This window comes from Chelonia mydas, chromosome 1 (genome assembly GCF_015237465.2).
Source record: "Chelonia mydas isolate rCheMyd1 chromosome 1, rCheMyd1.pri.v2, whole genome shotgun sequence".
NCBI classification, from domain to species: domain Eukaryota; kingdom Metazoa; phylum Chordata; order Testudines; family Cheloniidae; genus Chelonia; species Chelonia mydas.
In genome coordinates, this window is record NC_057849.1 from 223,148,635 (window position 1) to 223,172,330 (window position 23,696).

Genomic DNA, 23,696 nt, shown 5'->3' on the forward strand with positions numbered 1-23,696 from the left:
TAATGGACTTCAAAGCTTTACGGAAGTTTAGACTACATCAGCATATTGTAGCTAACTGTACTCTGCAGGACTGTACTGGGTTTGATTCTCTATTCTATCAAAAGAATGAACATTGATCAAAATGTGAACAATCGACTATTAATTAAAAAAATTTTTTTAAAAGAATGCCTTACCTTTAATAAAGTAGAAAAGTCTGTTTTTAATGAAAAATCAGTTTCCCAGTTGTTTCCCGCTCTCCTCCAGATCTATGCTGCAGCATGATCCCTTTCTTGTTATCTGTGACACCAGAGCAGGCACATGCCCAAGGTAGTTGAAAGTAGATTCTGGTTGGTACAACTTCAGAGGGCCTAAAATTAAAAGAGAGATTTTTTCTCAGAGTTACTTTATCCTCTATGTCTATAGGAACATAAGAATTGACACTCTTGATCACACCAGTCATCCCCCTTATATAATATCCTGTCTCTGATAAAGCCAGTACCAGATAATTCAGTGGAAGGTGCAAGTAAGTGTAGGCAGTTTAGAATAACTGCCAAAAAATTCAACCCCCTCCTCCCTTAAAGGTTAATGCATGCCCAGAAGCATCAGAGTTTAGATTCCATCCACATTTTGATTTCTATCCTATTTTCAAATGAAAAGCTGCCAAAAGTGGTCCCCTTTCATGAATCGGAAACAAAATGTTAAATTTTGTTGTTTCTGAATTTCACTGTTAATACTTCACAAAACTCTCCCCAAAAGGAAGAATGCCACTGTAGAATTATCTACAGCATTTTTACCACACCTAAGTGTTGTTTGGAAGATTCCCATCCAAATGTAATGCCCTGATGCAAGTACCAACGTGGCCCAGATGTGCTGATGTGGTAAGATCAGATGGGACTCCAGCCCAAAATGCTGGATCATCTTCTACAATATATGCTTGACATAATGGACTAAATCTGCCCCCATAATTTTTAATAAGTGAGGTCCATCATTATTGTATATATTCCATAAAGAATTAATTAATATGATCAACAATTCAACAACTGTTCCATGCCCAGGAACTGAAGATTCCGTAGAAAGGGTACACAGAACATGGTCTCATATAATGATGTTAGTTTCACATTCTATTTTTCATGATCAATTAGTTTCTAGGTTTTCAAGTGACGTATCAAAAGTGTTTAAAATAAAGAAATCACATATCATAGGATGTGAATAATGAACTGTTGGGAAAAGAGGATCATACCCCTTTTGAAACTTAAACAATAGATTATACACTATACTTTGTACTCTAGAAATGATCATGTATCAAATTCCTTCCTAGTAATGGTTAAAACTCAGCTGTTATGGTGCAAACACATTTAATATTCCACCACTGGGTTGCAAAATCTGATTCTAGCCATGATAGAATAATTATAACCACACTGAACACTATGTATCATTGTAACCAAAGTGAGAAGAAATCACCCTCTCCTCTCCTGATGCAAAATTGTTGCTAAGGTTGCTTTAGTCACAGGAAACTAGGACTACACATGTTAAATAAGGACATGTTCACACTTCTGTTATAATAATGGTTCTTTATATCATAAACAACTTAAGTATGGCAAACTACCTTTAGAAAACATCTGCTGGAAGGTAAGAGTTGGTGCCAAAAACCTTTAATGGAAGTCTCTGATTGTCTTGTGTGTAAATTTATCCAGGATGTAACACTTTTACCCCTTTAGTGATTAAATTCTCACTTTTCGTATACCTTAAGAAAGTGCTGCAGAAACACATTTTCTGATTCTTCACACATGAGAGTTATGTGCAGGAGTGACATTCCTTCAGAACTTTACAAAATGTGCCAGATTTGCTGCTGATACAAACAAGTTGCACACCTAGAGTGGAGATGTGTACGTCAGCAGCGAAATTGGCCAAACGTGTTTAAACAGACCTTTTAATTAAAAACGAAATACAGTTATCAGATGGTGTTTGATATGCATTTATTGCTTTGGAAACTGTGTGACTTCCAATTCCTACTAATGATATGCAGAGCTTTTTTGGCAGAGAAAAGAGAGCTCTTTAATACATCATCAATACATTGTACGTATTAACCACGTTTTTTGTGTCCCTCCTCAGATGTGAGTTATTAAAGAGTGTTTCATGAAGTCTGTCATTTTGAATAACCAGATGTAAATAAGCCCACAGCAACTCATTCTTACCTATCCCTCCGTTTATGTATGTATATATAGTTTTTAAAAGCAAGACTTAGAACAGTACTAAAGAAATACATTAAATAACATTGTTGTAATTGTTTAATACAACATCAGCAAAATCAGCAAAAAAGTTCCACAAAAGTTCAGTAGATATTCTCCACCATTAAAATCACATACAATTGGCCAAATTCTGCCCTCAAAGTCAATAGGAGTTACAATCCTGTGACTGAATGCGAAATTGGGTCTTAATTCATGTGATACTACTATATACACACTATAGATTTCATTAAACAGCTGCTGCAGCAGGCACCAAATATATAAAACTTTGGCTATTTCTGCAGGCATTGCACTAAAAATGCACCCCAGGATAGTTATGAGACGGATGATCAGGAGTGGGGTGTTACTAAAATTACCCTCTTTCTCAGAGAACATGGGACATACCTCTCCCAGACTGTCAGTGGCCTGTAGGCAGGTACGTGTGGCACGGCTATAAATAATGAAATATCTTTCACAGAGTGCTCTATGGCACTTGTTTTAAGAGAGAGAATAGTATTTACTCTTCAAAATGAAATACACATTCCAAATGTTGTTTCAGACACATTCAATCCCTCTTCAAAAAGGGAAGCTACTTACCCTTCGTAACTGGAGTATTTCAAAATGCGTGGTCTCTATCTCGCCATGTGTCTGAGATCAGAGAATTCTAGTGTCCACTGGTCCGTGCCTGCGCCCTTGCTCTCCCTGTGCTCTGTGCTGGGAGTATAAGGGGTGCTGCTGACTGATGCCTCTCTAGTTCCTTCTCTTACCACGAATCAGAGAGGTCCAAAGCAGAGAGGAAGGAGGGTGGGTAGTGGAATACAAGGCAGGAATACAAGAACTTCAGTTATGAAGGATCAATAACTTCATTTTTTTTGTGTGCCGCTCCTTATGTGTATTCTACTGTGGGTGTCTGACAAGCAGTACTCAAATAGGAGGAGGATCAGTTCCGGACACCGGAGATTCCAAATCAGGCCAGGCAGCGGTAAGAAGGAACTGGAGAGGCGTTGGTGCACACTACCTCTTACAATTTTGGCACGGACCACAAGAAGAGCAAGTGTGTAGGTGCGGACCAATGGACACTATGTGCTAGAATTCTCTAATATCAGGCACATGGAGCACATGCATAGCCCTAGTGAAATATACGTAGGGACCATCACAAAGTAGTAACCTGTGAATAAACTATTACACTGTCAAGTTAAGCAGGCCAAAGTCTACTCTGTTTTATTTTCCTCTTATATTTTGGTTTACAAACTATATATAATTATTTGTATGATGATGTACCACAAAATCCAAATACCTCTATGCTCTTTTATTTTAAACAAAAATATTGTAAATAAACAAATGCTCACCTTCCCCAAGTAAGGCCATAGCAACAAACCAGCTTATGCTATGGTGGAATAAAATTTCAAGCTTTTAATACCAATAAAAATGTTTTGGCCACTGTATAAACTCCCCCACACACCCACACCACCATAAGACATATCCTTACTCTCGCTCAAACACAGAAAACTTGTCTTCCAGAAGATTAATTGTCATCACCTTCTTGCTCCTCCTAAAGTATGTGTCAGTGTATATACAGTATGCCCACATCCACACCTACAGAGAGCAAGTTTTTATTTCACAGAATATCTTCACCCTAAGTAGAATATCACTATAATTGAAATTGCAATCTGTGTGTAGTGCAGTGCAATAAAATACATTAGGCATTTCTCTCCACTTCACTATACAGAGTTTCACTATATCACAATTCACTGTAAACAGGTCCTAATGTGTATTTATCTATCTATGCACATACATACAAAGCAAGATGATGTGTAATTTGCTGTATTAATCTTCAGTAATATGAATCATGGAATTGTCTTTGTTAAGGTGACAGCCTGCCTTTACAACTGTACATTACTGGTAACACAGTGACAATGGTAAATGGATTTCGATTAAGTACTAAAGAGACAAATGGCCAATGAATGAAAAATGTTTTACTAATTTACCTCTCCTAGCAAACAATGAAGTCAGATGTGCTTTCTGTTAAGATGTGGATTGTGGGCACTAGTGGTTCTTCTGAGCCTTAAGAAAAGGAAAAAAAAACACACTGGGGTATGGATCTGATGGGGTATCAAATGGGCCAACCAGAAACTGTCTCAGCTCATCTGGGGAGTGGGGGTGGGACACACCCCAGTAAGCAGATGCATGATATTGCATGGCTGCTACAGGCTAACAAAGTTCTTCCAATGGCTGGGGACAGCCAAGGGACAGGGTTTTGCTAAGGCTGCCTTCCTTAGCTATGCTGGCATACGATACATTCAAGGGCATGCATTTAAACATAGCAGTTGTTTTTTGCAGAATCTGTATGTTCAGGCATGCTTGCAAAACATGTTTTGGTTCTCATACAGCACACTCCTGCCACAATGGTGCAACAGGACACAGGGTAGAACAAATGCCACCTGCAGGTTAGGCCCTGTATGAACGGGGCGTGGGTGACAAAATGCAAGCTGGTTCAAGGGGTGAGCTTCAAGCAGCGCAAAAGGCTCCAAGGAATTTACATTGCTTCATAATCTCTCTGGGATTGATGGCATAGCAGATGTCTTGTCTCATTTTCAGGTCTACAGATTTCTGGAGCTGGCACCAGGAGCCAGGCAGGAACCCAGGCAGATGCCACTAGCGCTTTGGAACCTGGATGTAGAACGGTTGTCACTGTGATGTGAAGATTGGTTGCTCCATGCACGTGGCAGAGCTATGAGAGAAGTTTTAATGATTTTATGCAATTTTAGGATCAGGAAGGCCGGTCACAATATGGCCCATTACAGAGGAACAGGTTCTGTGGTACATGCTGTCCTTGGCAACCTGTCAACCGGCGTCCTCCACAATCTCAAATTGCCTTTCTGCCATTACATTTGTCAGCAGGCTAAATGGTTATCCTGATCCTTGCAGTGGTTTTTTTAGTTTGATGGTTTTTGGTTTGGTGGTCGCGTACCGGTGGCCCCAGGGTGGATTCCAGTCATCCCATCACAGTTTACATGCTCAGGGATCTCGTGCAGATCCTTGGCACTGTATGTCATAGTCGACAGGAGGTGTCCTTGTTCAGGGCAGCATTCTTAATAGCAATTTTTGGTGTTTTCAGGATCAGTGAGCTAGTACCTGGGTCCTGTAGGGACTCTATGGGAAAGGCTTTGGAACTGCATGATGTACAATGGCATGAGCATTCAGTGATATTACACTTGCGAAGGTCAAAGATGGATCAAGTCAGCTGGGGTGAATCTGGGAGGATGGTGAGCCTGGGGTCAGCCCCGTTCAGGATTTGAAGGCCTACAGGGTGATACGGCCGAAAGGGAAGGCCCCCTTTTGATGCACGGTGACAGGAGTCCCCTCACAGCACATCATTTTGTTACTGTGTTGAGATGGGGACTGATGAGGTTGGGGGCAGTCAGCCCATGAATTTGGTCCCACTCATTCAGAATCAGGGCAGCATTAATTTGTTGTAATATCATTACAGATGTTGGACGACCAGCCATACAGACGGTGGTGTGGATCTGCGGGCACAGTATTATCTTTTGGGCCCACAGGCACACGTCCAGATTGCCCGAGGGTTTGCAGCTGGGCTTTGGTGGTGAAGCAGTACTCAGCTGGCATGCTAGGAGGGGTATGTCATGGAATCAACTAATACCGCTGCCATATGCTGTGCGGGCCAGTCAGCGGCCACCAGATATAACTGTGGTGTATCTTGGGGAAAACAATTTGGGAATGCTTAAAGGGGTGGAACTAAGAGCTAGGTGGGACTCCGGACTAATCCTTGAACTTTTTCCAGGAGTTGACATTGTTTGATCAGATATGCTTCAGTACAGGGTCTGGCAGGGAACCGTGACCCGTGACCCCCTCCACCCCCCACAGCATGGACAAAGCAAGGAGTATGTCAACAGAAAGGTGGCCAAAAACCTTGGGACCATAGGAGGGGCAGTAATTTCACATCCCTGGCATAGTGTATGGGGCAGCAGAGTTGTTTTGGGAGGATGGGGTTCATCTGTTCAACTTACGTGCTGTAATGTTTTAACGGATATAAAAGTTGGCATTAGGAGATGTCTGGAACCCAACTGGTTGTGGGTAGGAGGCAGCCAAGCTAATTGCTGTCACCTCCTTGTGGCGGATGTCCAATACAGGTACTCCATAGGGAAGGTTACAGTGACCAGATAAATGGCTTGGAAAAGGACTTAAAAAGAGGTGTTCATTAAAGGAATGAACGGGGGGCAATTGGGGACTCCTATGATTGGTACGGCAGGGAGCCAACCCCCCATTCTTACAGCCCACCTTAATCCTTCTACAAGGGGCGGGGTGGATTGTAAATCCTGGCAATGGAATTGTTGGAGGGACCTGGAGGGAAAAAGAGGGGGTTGGTGGAAGCCCCCCACCCCAGGTATGGTAAGGTCCTGGCAATGGATTTGCTGGAGGGACCTGGATGGAAAAAGAGAGGGAGCTGGTCAAAGCCCCCCAGGTAATTATGGAATAAACATGAGGTTACCTGCACTGTACACTGTTATCTGCAGGGTAGTCCCAGACATCTAATAATAAAGTTGCGGCCTGATTAAACCCATGTCAAATGTCTCCTGTCCTTTCGGCATAGCCAGACAAAGGGATATTGTTGAAGCAAAATATCTCCTTTCTGTCTCAAAAAACTGCATCTCTTATGGTTACAAATAATCCGTGAGATTACCATCATAGAAAGAAGTTATTGGTGGTTGTGCTGGGGGAACTTCTCTATTGTTTCAGTTAGTTCACTCTGTACACTTGACAGCACTTTTTCCTGTCAGGTTACTCCATGATAGGAAAAACAAAGCAAAACAGATCATGCTATTTAAAGGGTTCAAACATTGAAATCTTATCTTTTAATTATTCCATATGGGGGAAAAAATCAAGTGGTCAGTGTCCTTCTAGTTCTCATATGCTGTTAATTTTGTGCCAAGGCATACATCTGCAAAAGAATTAACTGAATTTCTTGGTCAGTTTAACTTTTTCCCAGGCAATACAAGTTTATCAGGGAGGCATCCCATTTAAATATGTTCTCATTATTTTCTCCAGGCCATGTAAGTACTTCTTCACTGAAAGTACAGTGCACTGCCTTGAGAGTATAACCTGGGTAACGTGTCACTATATAATAGTAAAATAATGGTAGCATTTATCGAGTCTAACTCCATCAGAACTATTAGTGCTCACAAAATATATCCATATAATTGTAGCCCTACACAGGGTACCCAGTAGCTGCAAGAAAACAGAAGAGACAGAACAAGAAGCAATGGTCTCAAGTTGCAGTGGGGGAGGTCTAGGTTGGATATTAGGAAAAACTATTTCAGCAGGAAGATGATGAAGCCCTGGAACGAGTTACCTAGGGAGGTGGTGGAATTTCCATCCTTAAAGGTTTTTAAGGTCTGGCTTGACAAAGCCTTGGCTGGGATGATTTAGTTGGTGTTGGTCTTGCTTTGAGCAGGGGATTGGATTAGATGACTTTCTGAGGTCTCTTCCAACCCTAATCTTCTATGATTCTAAAAAAAAAATAAATTCAATTTGCATGAAAACCACTCACCAAAGCAACAATCTGTCCTGGTTCTGTAGGAGAATTATTCTTTCCAGAACTTGCCATCAGCTGGCCAACAATATACTGCCCAGAAACTCTCAGAAAAACACAAGCCAACTCATCCTCTTGAAAAACACTTCAATATCACACACGAATAAAATGAGGTTTTGTTTCAATTGTAATTTCTCACTACAAATGAATTAATTCAACAGCAAAACAGTGTAATAACTGCTAAAGCCTAAGACAAAATCTTAAATCAGTTTTCAATTTCTGATTTCCTTTACGCAATCCTTATTAAAAAAAAAATCAATCTCCCAAAGTACAAATTCCTTTGGTATCCCACTATATGTGTACGAAGGAAGAAAGCCAGAAAAGAAACATGGAGATAGGGAGGAAAAGACATTTAAAGAGTCAGAGTCTGTTAAATAAGATGACTCAACAAATATATTGTGCTGTGTATGTACAGTAAATTGAGCAAAATAAAAGTGTCCAAAGGCCAGTGACTTTCAAAATTACAAATAAAATTCCATCTATAACAAAATCAGCATCTTTATTAGTTTGTGCTGCCTGTTGCTTTTACTTGAAACATTCAGCTATATTTAATAGGGCATTACTTTGAATTTACAGATATTTTATTATATGCACCATCATCAATATATTTGCAGAGGATGTGTCAATGTGGACTAGGGGACTGCACATGCAACTGGGAGTCAGCGACTCCTAACTCTACTCCTGACTCTGTCCCTATACGTGCGGAATTCCAGTCTTGAAAGGATGAGGCCCACATTTCATGCATAGTTAAATGCTTTTACTTTATCTCACCAATAATACTAAGAACTTGGTTCTTAAAATGCTTAGGCAAGTGAGTAAAGTTACGCATGCAAGTAGCCCCACTGATGTCTCAGTGGCCCTCCCTGGCTCGTCACCATGATAGTTCTCTAAAAAGGGGTCAGCAACCAAATGAAGTCACTGCCATGACCATGCCCCATCTCTAAAACAACTTCCAATCCTACCACTGACAGCAACCAGCCATGTTAGCCTGCCTGCTGGTCTGCATCCTGAAAGTCAATCAAATTGCCTTCTCCTCTCTTCCTCTCTCTCTTAGAGGCTCAAGAAAGCAATACCCAGCTTAAAGGCCTAGGCTGAATTAGACAAAATTTAAAACCAATAAGTAGGGTCCCACCAAATTCACAGCTGTGAAAAACGCGTCATGGACCATGAAATCTGATCTTTTGTGTACTTTTACCTTATACTATTCAGATTTTACGGGGAAGACCAGTGTTCTACAAACTGGGGGACCCAACCCATAACGGGAGTGTGTGTGTATGTGTGTGTTACAAGATTATTGTAGGGGAGTCATAGTATTGCCACCCTTACTTCTGCCTTCAGAGTTGGGTGGCTGGAAAGCAGTGGCTACTGGCGAGGGACCCAGCCCTGAGGGCAGTAACCTGCCAGCAGCAGTGCAGAAGTAAAGGTGGCAATACCATACTATGCCACTCTTACTTCTGCACTGCTGTCTTCAGAGCTGGACGGCCGGAGAGCGATGGCTGCTGGCCAATGGCCCAGCTCTGAAAGCAGAACAGCAGAAGTAAGGGTAGCAATACCATGCCATCCTTACTTCTGGGAGGCTGCTGACTTCAGAGTTGGGCTCCCAGTCAGCAGCTGCCCCTCTCCAGCCGCCCAGTTCTGAAGGCAGTGTCACCACCAGCAGAGGTAAGGGCAGCAGTACCTTGCCAACCCTCCCCATCCCCACAACTCCTTTTTGGGTCAGGACCCCTAGAGTTACAACACCGTGAAATTTCAGATTTAAACATCTGAAATCATGAAATTTACGATTTTTAAAATCCTATGACTGTGAAATTGCCCAAAATGGACCGTGGTTTTGGTAGGGCCCTATCAATAAGAAATATTACCATGAATAAATAACAAACAGTGGGTACTGATTCACTTCTCAACTGGGACTTATGCCTACTTAACTCTGTTGGGCCGAATTCTCCTTAATTATACCAGTGTAAAACAGATGTACCTTCATCAAAGCCAAAGAGCTAATATCGTGTAAAACTAGCATAACAGCAAAATTGAAAATATTTCAGGCTCACTGACAATTGGGCTCATTGACTTCAGTAATATTGCTCTCAGTTTACTCCCATGTAACTGAGACCTGAATCTCACATAAAAAAGGATTAAAAAAAATAAACATATTCCTACAATGTTTGTGGACACTGTAGAATTTTAATATGCATGAGTAGCTGAAAGTGATATGCCTAGAAACTATAAACAAAACGGAGTCTATTCCATTCTATTTTAATCAGTCAAGCCGAAAGAAATGCAAAAATAAAACACATAGTACATAATGAAAAATAAATCTAATTTTAAATAAAAATACTTTCAATTTTAATAATTTAAGAGGTTGTTAGTAACACAGTAAATAGAAAGGGATTTTTTTTGTTTTAATATACAATTTTAACATGACAAAAACTGTTTAAATGGTATTTGCCAGTTCATGTAAATATTTTATTATGCATTCTACACAGCATTTTACTAAGCGATAATTTTATCCCTATATTTATTATTTCTACCATTTTCACAGAAAATGAAGGCTATTAAAAGTAAATTTAATTTCAAAAACTTAAAGCAATGTTAGAGCTATAACGTCTCCTTTATTCTACATCTATCTCTGCTTTATCCAGGACTATTTTCATCTGTAAATAATTCCTTAAGCTATAAATGTACAGAAAGATAGATAACATACTGCATAACTGAAATGGCTTCCAGAAGGAGAATGAAAATCCAGACTGTCATCTCCAACTCTGTTTCCCAGTGACACTGAGACAGAGTTCCACAAATAGCTGGAAAGTTATATTAAGTTACTGTCTGATGTCCTGCCAGGGTCTTTGATAGTCGTCCAGAGTACACAGGTCAGATATTGTTTATTTATAGAGAAGATGGGCACTGTTTAAATCATCTGAGATTTTAGTAGGTTTTAAATACTGTACTGTACATTACATTTTTGGTAAAAGGGGCACAGATGCATAAGATCACTGTAGAAACAACCCCTTCCCAGTTAATATGGCAGGAAAGCATTAAAGCACATGTTTAATTCCATCCTTATTCAGGACAGCACCTAAGCATGTGCTTAACTTTGATCATGTGTTTAAGTCCCACTGACTGGTATTTACACCCGCACACCCACCATTGGTACTCCCATAGAAATGTATACATTCGTTTATCCTTCCCTTTCTCTCTTGTCCATTTAGACTGAAAGGTATTTACAGTGGGGACTTTGATTTGGGACAACTAGATGCATAAAATAACAGAATTTCTTCTTCTGCATTTTCAAAGTATATTGAATGAGATGCCTGCTATAGTATGTATAAACAACATGACTTGCACTCTTCTTTGCTGTAAAATATTCTATTCATTATTAGACGAGTAGCTGGGTCTCAGGACTGTTGGGTTCTTACCCCAATTCTGCCACAGACTCATATTTTGATCAAGTCATTCTTTTTGCACCTCTGCTCTCCTATCTGCAAAATTGAATAATGCTCACCTTTCTTAGGAAGGTGTCTTGTGGTGAAATTACACTCACAAGATGCTACAGTCTCTAAGGTGCCACAAGTACTTCTTTTCTTTTTACAGAATGATTGCTACCCTTTGTTTTGTAATGAAGATGGAAAAAGAGTGCATCATGTGATTTCTGTTTTAGGCTGAACTTCTGCAAATATATACAAAGTCTGTCAACAATATTAGCAAATCAATCTTTGTCTTGTGTACATAACAAAAACACAGGGATTTTTCTATTAATTTGACTTTTTCTTCTGATTTCAACCATGTAAAGTACCAAAACAACATTATTTAATACGTTGAACTTTGGTTCCTCCCCACTCCTCCCCCAGCTCTCATCATATGAACAAGCTGGAAGTGTATTAATTGTATTGAAATGTATTAATGCCTCTTTCTCTTGGCATTGCTTTTATTTTAGCTTTGCAGATTTTCAAACTTGACAGAGCATTTAATAAGACATAATAGAAATGCTGTGCGTCAGTTCCAAGAATGAGAAAACCACTCAGCTTTAACCTGTCTGAAACACCGCAAGCACTGGCAACAAAGAATCCTAATAGACAGAATTACTTACGCCTCCTCTTTGCTAAAATATTTCTAATATTGTATCAGTTCTGACTATGATATTGGGAATTCCCATGCATGCCCATAAAGTCAATGATTTTAAAAGCTTAATTTTGATTACTATTTTGTAATTATATTTATTTTGATAAAAACAATGTTTTACCAAACTGAAATTTTAATCCATTTCTATTTTGGCTGACAAAAATGGCCTCCAGTGCCCCTTCTCATGCACATGAGAAGCATGGTCATTTCTGGCCAACTCCAGTGTCCCTCTGGTGCTTACTTTTTTCTGGTGTCTTGACATTTTCTGATGGCTATTATCCCAACAATTCACTTCTTTCTGCTTTTTGCCCAACTGCCGTACACTATTATATAGTAATTTCACCCTTTGGCAGCTCTCAGATATTTCTGATTTCCCCTTTAGCAGCTCCCATCTTTCACTACTGACCACTAGGTGCTCATGGCATTTTCCTATTCTCTTTCAACCTCTCTACTGTTCTCTTGCTCCCCTCCACAAACACAGTAGCTTCCTATTTCTGTTTGAGCTGTTTCCTTCCCTCTCAAAGTCTTGCTTCTTTAAAAAAAAAAGACTGGTTTTGTGTTAAGGCACTAGGACCCAGGATCTGGATTCATTCCCTGCCTCTGCAACAGAATTTCTGTATGATCTTGGGCAAGACAAAAGGGGACAGATTTTCAGAAGAGCTCAGGACCAGATGAAGTGTCTCTGGGTTGGGATGAAGAATCCTCTCTTGTCGCTGGGAGACGAGGTCCGGAAGCAGCAGAAGGTGGACTGGCTGAACAACTGGAGGAGATTGGTGTACCAGAAGCGTTGCTAATCCTCTAGGATTGTCCTGGAGTCTCCAGGAATTAAAGAGTATGTCACGTGAGGAAACCTCCAGGAATACGTCTAACCAAAACTGGCAACCCTATGTACCAGTGCTGTTGGCGCTGCATTGGTGTTATCAGGTTAACATTGGCTCTGTCTGGTCTCATTTCCCAAATGACTCTGAGGATCAAGGGAATAGGCTAGGATAATGTCCTTTGGAAATTTCTATCTATTATTTCTATTATCTGTTGATGTTTCTGAGGTCCAGGATGGGTCTCAGACTGTTTCCCTTCTTGGATATTAGGAAACATCTGGTGTAAAACCTATTTGCTGGTGTTGCTGAGGAATCTCCTCTACAGAACCGTTTAAATGAAGGAAGCCTATCACCTCCAACAGGAGTTTATAATGAGAGAAACTGTGAAATTGAGGGGGCCTTCTGTGATATTGGATCAAGTAACAATCCCTGATGATATCTAACACCCAGTGATCAAAAATAATCTCATACCAGATGTTGAAGAGGAAAGAGAGATCAGAACTGAAATGCAGTGAGAGAAGTATATGGCTCTGAAGCATCCTGTCAAAAGTGATGTTTGGGAGCTAATGGCAAGGCTAACATATGGTAAGGGATCCTACTTCTATATTGTGTACTTTTTACAGGAGCCATTTTAGAAGAGGCTGGAGGATCATATCCCCTCTCAGGTTGGATACTCTGCTGTTGTTGAGCAGTGGGAGACTGTCTCTGAAACCAAAAGGTTGTGTAATATGGCTTTTAATTAGTCCTTAGTCCATCCCATGCTTTGCTGCACATTGGGCTACACATTTGCCATCCTTGCCTGTCAACTGCCCTTCTCTCCAAATCTTCCCATTTCATGTTGATGTCGTTCAGAATTGTTCGTTTCCATGTTATTCGTGGCCTTCCTCTTTTTCTTCTTGCGTTTTCTGGCTTCCATTCAAGGGCAGTATTTGGTAAGCGTTCTTTTTCCATTCTCAGCACATGTCCCAGCCTCTGATGTCTTCTTTTGTAGATTATTTGTGAGAGGGTGCCTTGTCCAGTCATTTTTCTGACTTCTTCATTAGTCTTCCTCTATATGTTACTCCCAATATTCTTCTCAGACATTTGTGATTAATTACATCCAGCTTTTGTGTATCTTTCTTGGTAAGTTGCCATGTCTCACTGCTATATGTTATGATGGCGGTAACAATTGTTTTGTACATGTTCAGTTTTGTCTTGATGGAGATGTTTTGAGTTGCCAGATGTTTTTGAGTCTTCCAAATGCAGTGTGTGCCTTCCCAATTCTTTTCCTTATTTCCTCAGAACTAGTATCATCTTGGCTGATGATGATACATAAAATTGTCAAGATACGTAAAATTGTCCACCTTCTCCAGTTTCTCTTCTTCAGTTTTGATTTCTGTCCTGTAGTCACCATTAACACGACTTTACATTTCTTTGCATTGTATCTCAAACCTATCTTCTCTATTACTTCTTTTACCTGGTCTGTGCATTTTTGTAGTCCGTTGGCATCTTCATTGATAAGAGCGATGTCGTCAGCAAAGTCTAGATCAAATAGCCTTGAATTGTTCCATTTTAGGCCATATGTATCACTGTCGCATTGTTTTAATCCATATTCGATAACCAACATAAACATTAGCAGCAGATGCAAATTGGTAGGTGACTCTCTATGGGCTTGTCTAGACAGGATGTTATTACATGACAAGCCAGGGTGTGACTTTGCAACACACTGGTTTGCTGTGCAGTAACATCCCATGTGGACACTGCTACAGTGCATGGAAAGTTCCAAAGTGCCCATTGATGAACTACCATTTCAAACAGCAATGTGTCAAAGCGGCACTCTGGAACATTCACTGCTGTGTAGCAGTGTCCACACAGGATGTTACTTCATAGCAAGCTAGTTCACTATAGATCCACACTCTGGCTCGCCACACAGTTACATCCCATGTAGATAAGCCCTTAGTCTTGATCTTTTCCAGCATCATCTGCCTTACCACTAAAGAGGCCAGAGCCCTCAAAAGTTAGGCCCTTAATTGGCTTCTGACTCAGTTTGAAGCCAGGCATGATGTTTGAAGTCAGAGCTATACCAGTGACCATCTCTCTCACCACTTAATCTGAGGTGTCGTATATTAATGCTGATGCCAAAGACAATATCGCTGTGTCAGGTTTGGCAGTATGTCAGAGAGATTATGGACTCCCAAATTCAGGGCTGCATAAATAACTGAAGAAGGCCCTGCGTAATATCTTTCCATTTCCAATGGAGTCTTTGGTTAAGAAAGCCAAATGGGAGCTCCAGATTCAGCTGGTGGAAATTTCATGGCCAGTTCTGAGGGGATCCAGTGTTCCCCTGGGATATTTTGGTTTGAAACCAGAGGTGAATATCACTGCGTAGAGTCAAGCAACAGAGGCAATGCTAATAGTGTCAATGGAGGGGTGGTGTTCTCTGATAAGAGGAGAAATCGACTGTGTCAGAGGTATTAGCACTGGTCAGGTATCTATATAATTAAGCAACAGAGACTGACTTGAGGATTGAGTGCCAAAGGTGACACTGAAACCAGTAAGGAGTCCCCAAACATGTGCCAGTGGCAGAAATGCAGAGTGATGCTTCCTCCTCTTCTCCTTCTTGGACTCTCTGGAACACGTACTCTTCTTTTGCACCAGAGCAGCAACAGGCAGAGGTCTGGAAATCTGCCTTTTGGTTACGGTGTCGACTTTAAAGGTGCGAAAGGAGGCTGCAGTGCCAATGGCAGTGCCGATAGAGATTGCAGTACTGCTGCAGGCTGTCTAGAGGAAGCTTGCAGTGCAGGACCATGCCAGGCGGGAATGCTGCTAATGTTAATTTTGCTTTGGAGAGGTGGATCTCAGGCCTGATATCGAGCCTAGTGAATAGAAGAGGAGTGCACTCCCTTAGGTAGTCTGAATTGATTATGTCATCCAAGCACAAGTGTGCTACTGCACGCTCTCCCCAGTGAACCTGACTTTTGTATACAGTTCCACAGCTCAACGCCAGAGGAATGAATTCTAATAGTGGGAATGCACAGAGGCCCTTGAAGAATAAACTTAATTTCTTAACTTCCCCTCATAATTAAAATATTGAAGAGCCTTTATCATCCTTGTTGCTGATTTCCATAATATACTCTTTTTACCACATCAATATCCTTTCTACAAGAGTGTGCACAATAGTCTTCTGCGCAGTGAGGTAGTGAATGACTAGAAATAGTTAAACTGGCTGTAATAAAATAATAGAAACTTCACCCCAAACTCAATCTCAGCCTGACATTTTGGGTTTGAATAAATGTTAATTACAGGTAGTCAAAAAAATCAATAAGAAATGCTAGGGCATTTTTCAAAAATTTTTACTGTCTTTTTAAAAATTTGGTCAAAAGTTTTTCATTGTCCAAACATTTCTAAATAGCCCCACAATTGAGTGTAAAAACAATTTTTTAAACAAAACTTTTGCTTCAAAAATGTCAGGTGTCCCTTTTCATTGAAAATAAATTTTTTGATGAAAATAATTGAAAACTCAAGAAATTTCAATCAGTTTTATTCTTTATGCCAGTGTTCCATTTCAATTCTGTCTTGTATTCATAACACTGTACTTTCATTTATTTTTAAGACCAGAAAGGGTCATTATGATCATCACAGGCCATATATTCCACCGATAATTCACTTCTTGGTTCTAGAAAGGACAAGAAAACAGAACTGACTGAATACCATGAGAAAGGCAATTCAGGCTCTCTCACAGTATCCCCAGTATCATCAGAAGCAGACAGCACCAAAAATCTCATCCAAGAGCCTGTTCTCAGAGAACTACCAATCTAATTTTGCAGACTCAACAGATTGAGCTAAATAGCCAAACTTTTTTATACTTCTCTGAACAGACTGTCTGAACCATGAAGAAAGGGCAGTAGGGTTTGATTAAAAATATGGGAAGTGGGGGAAGGAGGACGCAGAGATATCACAAATAGTATGTGCCATTTAATAAATTTAGAGACAGTTAAGTGTTTGTGTTTTTATTTTTTAGGTAGAAATTTTAAAATGCTGGATTTTATAATGGATTATAATTCTACCAACTGAAATTGCCTTTAAGTAGACTTGGCAATCAATACTGCCATTTATAGTCCATAATAAATGCTTTGGTTTCAGTGCAGCACAAAGGAGGTAGTCAATTACTTGGAAACATGCTTTCAGTTTCGGTAATGGGAGGTAATTTTTAACATTTTAAGGAAAAGACTGCATTGTTTAGACTGAAGACGAGAATTTTGCCTTGTCTTCAGGCTAAACAATGCAATAGTTTCTTTAAAATGTTAAAAATTACCTTCCATTATCTAAATTGAAAGCATTTTTCTGAAGTTTTGGCTAGGCAGGGTTATCGCCAAGGGGTCAGGTATTTCAGTGGTTTATTTCACTTGAAGTTGAAGTAACACTGGTTGCTGTTTCTTTGTTTTTAGAAATTTAGGGGAAGACATCTAACCTTTTAGTTTGGTGTCCCACCACTCTCATATCTTTTTGATTCTAGCTCTCCTAAGGCTTAAACCAAACTTCCTGCTTTCCACAGAGGTCCTATTGGGAACTGTCCTGACCCCTCTTTTTTCACTCTTAACATACTTTTTCCTGGTGATCTCATGCTCTCCTGTAACTTTAATTTCCATCTCTATGCTGGTAACTCACAAATCTCTCTGTCCACTCCTGATCTGTCTCCCTCCTCTCATCCTGTCTCTCTGACATCTCTTCTGGATGGTTTGATGTCAGTTCAAACTTGTTATAGCTCAAGCTTAATTCACCTCTCAAACTCTCTTTCCTACCCACATTTTCAGATATTGCTCAATATACCACCATCTTCCCTATCTGTTACTGATTGTCAAAAAATGTCAACTAGTTCTATAGACAGTTTATAAAAACAGCGTGTTGGGGGTTTTTTAACAAAACTTTTCACTGAAAATTTTCAAGTTTCCTTTTTCACTGAAAATCATATTTTAGAAAAAGTAATTGGGAATTTCAACCAATGTTGATGAAGGCTCTCTATAAGTCATCCCTTACCCCATGCTCCAGGCTGCATCCAAATCTGAAGATTTTTCTTTTGCGGCATTTCTAGGATCCGTCCTCCTCTTTCAGTCCCTATTGCTAATACTCTAGTCTCCAGTACTATACACTTCTTCTCGCTGGCCTCCCCAACACCCACATTCCCACCCTGCCAAAATCTACATGCAAAATGCAGTTGCTAAGATGTTCTTATTGGAAATGCAGCCACATGGAACAACCACATGGAGACAGAGAAGAAAAAGAGGTCTGGACTGAGAAACCCGGGGAAGCTATCAGCAACGGTACAAATCTGGGGCCAGATTTGGTGCTGCACTCTCAGGAGGCAAAGATGGCTTTATCTTTGTGCCTCCTGAATTCCAGGCTGCTGTGGGCACCAGCTATGACCCCCAATGAAAATTAGAGCCTTCAGTTTATAGAAGCTTTATCCAGCTTCTTATGAGCTGCTCCAAAATCCAGAATTGCTGTGGAGCACCATGATCTGGCTACTCCTTGTCCAGTCTTCTCATACCTTTAGCTCCACTCCTATGCTCGGGACCATGCAGGAAGACAGTGTAGGGATGCTATTACACTCCTCTGCTGGTGATAGTCTCCTGAGGGACTTTGTAGCCCTTTTATGCAGCCCAAGTGTTGTAAAGGGGCCACAGCAGGGGCTGTAATCTGACTCCTGATCTTTAACATTTGATTCTGCAGTGGGATCTGCTAGTGAGAGGGGTAGGGATCTGTGCTATTTTGCAGGAATGGCACCTTTGGCGTACACTAAATGCTAATGCCATCCAAACAATTTCATCAGAGGAATTTCCAAAGCAAGATCACAATTTAGCATGTAAATCAACATCTCTACACTATTTTAAACTTCGGACTTTGTAAGGGGCTGCAACAAAGAGAAGTGAAGAGGTTCTTATTGTTAATATAATTGGAGGAGTCCTGCAACAAATGAAATTTTGAGACTAGCAAACTACTGTTAAAGTTAGTGCAGGTTATTCTGGAAAGGGTTTGATAATTTAGGACTCGAAGGGGTTTTTCACAATAACTAGGAACAGTTATTAAGGTCAACAGTTCAGAAAACCAATCATCTTTTTAGGAATATTAAGTTATTTAAATAAAATGCACTGATGTAATGACAATCTACTCATTGTAAATTATTAATGTCCCAAAATTACTTTAAGTAAATTGTTGTGAATCAAAAATGTTATTTCTGTGAAAACTTTCCATTAGGGCAGTTGCAAATAATTTTGTTGCATCATAATTGTATTTTATTTAGATAAATGGGTCCTGAGATACAGTTAAGAAATAAAAACTGTTTATGATGACAAATACTGTTAACTAATATTTTTGCTGAAAGGAAAAAAGTAATTTGTTTTCTGCAGTAACATGCTACTCATAATTTTACTGTGCTGGTCTGATCACCAGTTAAAATTCAAACATAACAAATCTCCTAGTGCTGTAACCATCAGCTCATAGCACATTAAGTAACATTGGAAATTAATCATGCAAATTATTTGGTGCTTGAACTGACAACCAATTTTACCACCTGTAGATATGGTGTGTGTGTTTTATTTCAAGTTACAGGCTATTCTCATACAGTATTCTTCATGTTTATTATTAATAATGTTAGTTCAAGGCTTTCTTTTTCTTTCTGCTTCAAATTGTAGCTTCTGCTCAAGAAACTACAGAGATGATTCATACAGTAATTTTTGCATTATAATCACTTTGCTATTGACATGTGATCTGATTAATTTTTATAAATAAAGGCCCAACAGTTAAGATTGATTTAGACATTATATAATCAAGCCACTTGAGGAAAATTGTAATACTCTAATATTCTTTTTCAGCATTTACACTAGAGGGTTTTGGCAACAGTTGCCCACTGTGTTAACGTGGGTGCAACTCCAATAGTGGGTGTGAGAATGTAGAGGAAGCTCCTAAACTCTGTTGCATTTTTAACACTTTGTTTTTTAGACCTGTTCTGAGGAGGGTTAGACAACTTAGTGGTAAAAATACTGGCAGGTGGTGGGAGCTTTACAGTATTAATGGCCTGGTTAAGAGTTTACACTGAGACTTCTTATATAAGCAAAACTGGATAAGTTATGAATGGAGCGCCCACCGTTCAGCTTTCACTCTCAATTTGTTATGTATTATTATTGTTACTTTTAATTATTTCTATATGGTAGTGCCTATAGACCCCTAACTGAAATCACTGCTCAATCCTGCTAGGGGCATATGAACACATAGTGAGGAACAGCTCCTGGCCCAAAGTCTAAATTTTGTCTAAACAGAGAAGAGAGCGACAGAGGATAGAAAGGGAAAATGAGGCACAGAAAGGTGAAGTGACTTGCCCTAGGTCACACAGCAGGTTAATAGCAATCCCAGGAGTAGAACCCAGGTGTCCTGAACTTGAGTCCATTGCCTAACGGAGTGAACCATTCTGCCCATCCCTTATTTCAACTGGTTTTGATTGAGAATCTTACTGTTTAAAATATTTTTGGAATTTTAATAAAATAAAACATGTTGATATATTTAAGCTTCTGATCACAGGAAGGAAACTGGATGACATCCCAGACCAATTTCAGATCAGCCCATGGCATTATGTAGTGTCTCAACCCCAGAACACTTTCACCTTTAGGTGAGTGAAACAGCTACTCCCAGTGTGAATGACATAAAATACCAAGGAAGCCCCATGGTATGCTTTGCCAAAGATGGCATGGTTTAGCCAAGGAGTTACAGAAATACACTGCACTCTGTGGTATAAAGGTCAAGGAAGTCCCAGTGCGCAAAGGAGGGTGAATGCTGCCCATAAAGATGGGCAAGAAGACAATACTGAGTTCCATCTTCCACAGGATGACAATGGATTGTCAGTAGATTTTTGGGTTCTGGGTTATTTTTTATTAATAATATTATATAGTACTTTCATCTATACATCTCAAGTACTTTACAAAGGGAGGGTAAGTATCAGTACCCCATTTCTGAGATGGGGAATCTGAGGCTCAGAGAGATGAAGTAACTTGCCTCAAGTGAAACAGCATATTGGTGGCATAACCAAAAACAGTACCCAAGTCATCTTTTCAAGCCCAACGCCATATCCACGGGAGCACACTTCCTTCATATATAGTCAATAAAATATGAATACAGAAAATAGCAGGCATTCCAGTACTAAGTGATTACGAATATTTGTCTGATTCCTACATTACACATGGTGTAAGCCTCCAGATATATACTACTGCATGCTTCTTAGGTGGCAATATGTGGTACAACTTCTTAATTACAGTGAGTTTTATATACAAGCAACATATCTTAATTGCACTTCATTATGAAGTATGTTGTTTTGTTTAAAATACCTAATAAAAAAGAACACTGTACTTAGAATACAAGGTTGAAATTTTTAGTAAAATACTGACCTTCTATGCACTCCTTATTGACTTGAAGTTCATGAAATCATTTTATGCTACTTTTGTATAAAACAGTTGACTCTGTGTATTGCACTGAAGAGACAGCTAAGAAGTAAATTGTTCAATATCAATAACCAAACTTCACTAAATGCTACACATACATTTAACTCCTTCTGAATCTTGATGAGGCTTAAAAATAATACTATAGAGTCAACTGTCAATTTCTTCTGTTTCTTGTCCTCAACCTGATATTGTTCTGATTAATTGTATATCTAAGTCCCTGATCCTGAAAAAACTTACACATGGGTTTAATTTTAATCATGTGTGCAGTCCTGTTTACTACAATGAGGCTATTCACTTGAGCTAAATTAATCATGGATGAAAATGTTAGCAGGATTTAGGTCTAATTTTCTAGCATATAATCTTACTCAAAAACTATTACTGCTATATTTAGAATATCAATAATAATAAGTTAGAGTTTGCGCTTATATAGCACACCTTTCATCTCAGGATCTCAAAGAGCTTTGAAAAGGAGTCACTATTACTATCCTTATTTTACAAATAAAACACGCAGATTGAGTAGATTACTGCTCCAAATCGATCACCCTACTTTTCCCTATTAGTAACAGTAAAACAAAATTCTAGTTTGGTATAATCCAGTGGTTAACCACCAGTGGTACTTCTTTGCAGCTTACTCCTGGCACAACCTTCATATCCTGATGATAAATCTCTGTTCTAGGGCCTGAAGTCCTGCAACTGCCAAACTCCCATTCAGTTGAATGTGCACTAACGGGTCAAATTCACCTCAGTGCAGAGGCCCTTTGAACCCTTAAAGCCCCATGGAAGTCCTCAATGCACAGCTTTAAATTGGGTCTTAGGTGATACACAGGCCATTGTGCTGCTCTCTGTATTGAAATACATTTTCGCCTTAATCCACTGATTTAACTGGGGAAGCTCCAAACTCTTGTTATACTTAGGACCTGATCTCCACTGTGTTCAGTGGGCATTGACTTGGCCCATTAGTTAGTAACAGGGAACCTAGTGAATTCTGTTTAAGTGAGAGTCAGAAAAGCGTCTAGCTGACCCATTCCTGTGATGCCTCTGCTATGCTCATAGGAGTGAAAGGTGGTACAAACGTATTCAGCTAGTAAGTATATGTAGATATCATTGAATATCCACAGGGGTCCTAATCTGTTGAGTTTTAAGGCACCACTTTTACGCAGTAAAACAATCATCATAACAAGAATCTTAAAATACACAGTGGCATTTAGATTAAATAGCCCTAGTTTTTTCTCCCTTTCAGGGTATTTCCATTCACTTATATTGTATTTCATCATCACCATTCATGAGTTAATGGAAGTAGTTACCTTCAAGTTCATTAGTGTATGTGCTTGTACAGTACCCAAAACGACACATAGAGTATTGGTGTGTATAGTGAGCTCAGAAATACCTGAAAGCCTCTCAATGGATTCTCAGAAGCCTTTTCTTTGTGTGCCTTGATTTCATAACTTGCCAAATAACTCCTCCATCTTTTTGGGTGCAATCTGAGACAGACATACTGTGGGGAAGGGAAAAAGCAACCTCACTAAATGTGAATTTGGTAGGAATTTAAAGAAGATCTAAAGCAAAAGCCGACATATGATAAAATAAATATTTCAGTATTGTTTCATCCCCCATACTGTCTGTTTCACTGACCCAACATTTCATGTGGAGCAGATAAATAAGAAACTCTAAACAAACTGTGTTGTTTCATAGAGAAGGACATTTTCTTTAAAGCATATGGATTCTAGCAAAATACACTCAACCCTAATTAGGGTGACCATATTTCCCAAATGGAAAATGGGACACCACATGGGGCTAATCATTCAAACCCTGCCTGCCCCCTCTCCACCCCCAGCACCAGGACATCACTGGTTGATTGAACTTTGCCAGCCTCCACGCCACACTACCGCTGGCCGCTTGAACCCTGCTGCCCACCCCCTCCCCCCGCCAGGCTATCACTGGTTGCTGAAACCTGCCAGCCTCCGCCTCTGCACGGGGCTGGCATCTCCGCTCACCTCCCACACATTACTTCAACTGCACTGCACCCCACTTTTTTGACAAAAGTGGGCATTTGTCCCTTTTGCTCTAGCAAACTGATCAAGTTGGTAAGAGCAAATGGGACAAATGCCCACTTTTGCCAAAAAAAGTTGGGATGGCCAGGACAGGGCTTAAAAAAGGGACTGTCCTGGCCAAAACTGGACGTATGGTCACCCTAACCCTAAATTAAAACTTTTCCATTCTAGATTCACCTTTCCAGACAGAAGTCTTCCTCTGAGTTACTTTGATAATGAGGCCGAATACTCTGTCAGTGTAAATTGCTATGGCTGCATTGACTAGAATAAAGCTGCAGCAGTTTAAACCAGCAGAGAATTTGGTTCCTATGTGTGTAACAATCTGTGCAGGATTTCTTTAACTAGGTGAAAGTAACTATTAGGTTTACTATTACTGTAGAAGAGTTCCGTGTTCTCTCTATAAAGTGCCTAAGAATTGTCTGCTTAAT

At 39.8% G+C, this 23,696-nt stretch overlaps 1 long non-coding RNA gene across 6 annotated transcripts in view; it reads right to left on the reverse strand.

Moving 5' to 3' along the window:
• The window catches only part of LOC114019152, a 353,232-nt gene that overhangs the window by 43,589 nt on the left and 285,947 nt on the right, over positions 1 to 23,696 (reverse strand). For 3 of the 6 annotated variants that reach the window (XR_006287328.1, XR_006287353.1, XR_003564263.3), the window contains one exon: positions 174 to 347. This is a non-coding gene — a long non-coding RNA (uncharacterized LOC114019152). Of the gene's footprint in view, positions 1 to 173; positions 348 to 4,192; positions 4,267 to 7,575; positions 7,733 to 22,604; positions 22,713 to 23,696 lie in introns of those variants that run through there. The other 3 variants (XR_006287352.1, XR_006287348.1, XR_006287373.1) reach the window with 3 other exon arrangements.